General features: G+C 37.1%; 1 protein-coding gene across 1 annotated transcript in view; it reads left to right on the forward strand.

Moving 5' to 3' along the window:
* The window catches only part of LOC109542728 (potassium/sodium hyperpolarization-activated cyclic nucleotide-gated channel 1), a gene marked incomplete in the record, with an annotated part of 82891 nt that overhangs the window by 22489 nt on the left and 58243 nt on the right, over window positions 1-2159 (forward strand).

The raw sequence follows: 2159 nt of genomic DNA on the forward strand, positions 1-2159 counted from the left end.
GCCAACAAGCTTAGACAGAAACTTGAAATTTTTGCAGTTTATTGCCAACACCCGAGGCTTAAAAGCGCAAAATTTTCCACAGCTTTGCCTTAAATGCTGATTTTTTCGTTCTTTGTTAATGCGAGTGTTACACTGAATTTTTCAACACAGATCGCTCCGTCTTCAATTAAAAATTCGTAACTTGCCAACAAGCTCAGACGGAAACTTGAAATTTTTGCAGTTTATTGACAACAACTGAGGCTTAAAAGCCTAAACTTTTCCACAGCTTTGCCCTAAATCCTGATATTTTCGTTATTTGCAAAAGCGAATCTTAGAACGAATTTTTCAACTCAGATCCGTAGTTCTGACTTAAAGGTTCGTAACTTGCCAACAAGCTCAGAGAGAAACTTGAAATTTTCGGAGTTTATTGCCAACACCCGAGGCTTTAAAGCGCAAAATTTTCCACAGCTTCGCCTTGAATCCTGATTTTTTCGTTCTTTGTGAATGCGAGTCTTACACTGAATTTTTCAACACAGATCGCTCCGTATTCATTTAAAAATTCGTAACTTGCCAACTAGCCCAAGCAGAAACTTGAAATTTTCTCAGTTCATTGCCAACACCCGAGGCTCAAACGCGTAAAATTTTCCTTAGCTTTGCATTAAATTGAATTTAAATTTCGGCTAACTTTGTCCCAGATTCACCCATGTATCATAGTGACTTTCTAAACTTTTAACCCAATGGATCTTTTTTTCCATACCTGGACCATAACGACTTCTTCAAATATCTCTTAAGATGCTGTCAGAAGGGATTGATGTATTTAGGAGCAGCTAAAACCTGACTATCTCAAATGGATATCAAAGAGATGTGTTTTTCTGCCTTCGATCTTATCCGGCCCGGTATTATTTGCTCTTGCCGCTATCAGATCATACGTGACTTTATTGCCAAATTGAATTATGAAGACAATGTTAATTCAGTTGAACAGCGAAATGGAGCACATTTCGAATTAGGGGAGGAACAACGGTTAATTAAAAGTTTGGCAAGTAAATGTCCTGATGCTGTCTGGCAACTAGGCTGCGGAAATCGCTTCAAGAAGCTCAATCAATACGGCTTTAGTTTCCATTAACTGAAAATCGGATCCGGCAAAGTATCGGCATACTTGAATTGTAATTTATCCTCTCCTGCGATGAAGATTAATAGGTCCTGTCAGGTTACCACTAATGGCATGTAAAACCTAATTTGCGTTTGATATTAAACTCTTCAAGTATCAATGAGCGATCTCGTCAGTTTTCAATTAGCCCCCATATGAATAAATTGGGGCTATTTTTAGGATCGAACGGGGTTCAAAGGCAATTTGTCGACGACCTCAAAATTCACATTTCACCAAAGAAATTGTATTTTTCGGTCGGTACTAAGTGCGATTTAATTTAATGGAAACAACACTTGGAAATTCATAGCCTTCATCAATTAGCCATGGCGCAATGTTATGCAACAGGCTGAAAATACCGAACGATCTGAATTTGCTTAATTGCATTTTCGCGTAAAAGCAATTAATGGGTCAATTGTTATCCCATTAGCGCAAAAGTTCAACTAGCTTTAATTAAGAATTCGTCCGTCGATTGTCTCAGGGAGTTTAAAATATTCCTGTTTTAATCCAATAAAAAATGCCAAAAATTACTTGGTCATAAACACACAAAAATTTACACATTTCATGTTGCATTGTGCGTTCAAAACGGAACGAAAACGCATTAAGCGAATAAAACTAAGTAATGAAGAACATTTTTTAAGGAAAAAGTTTTCCTAACGAAACTCAACCGCGTAAAACGAAAGAAGTTAATTAATGCAGAGACAATACTTGTCTCTGGCTAATGAACAAAAATCTTGAAAGCAACCAGACTGCAAACTGAAATTTGCATTTCTGGCTCGTTAGTGTGTAGAATAATCAAGATTGAAGAGCCTAAATGATGCTTCTATAACTGATTTATTGTACCAATCGGGTATTTTGGAAGCAAACTACACACTGCAAGATGCCTTAAAGACATTCAAGCCCTGAGTCAGTTTCGAGTTGATGTTGATGGTTTGTTGACGAGTTTTTGTTTAACTGCACTGCAAGTGGAACGGTTTTTTCAATTTCTCGTCAAGTTTAAAACTTTCTGAAAAATCAGCAGAAGCTGGGATTTTTG

The sequence above is a fragment of the Dendroctonus ponderosae genome, unplaced genomic scaffold (genome assembly GCF_020466585.1).
Source record: "Dendroctonus ponderosae isolate FM_Combo_2020 unplaced genomic scaffold, Dpon_F_20191213v2 Dpon_F_20191213_11, whole genome shotgun sequence".
NCBI classification, from domain to species: domain Eukaryota; kingdom Metazoa; phylum Arthropoda; class Insecta; order Coleoptera; family Curculionidae; genus Dendroctonus; species Dendroctonus ponderosae.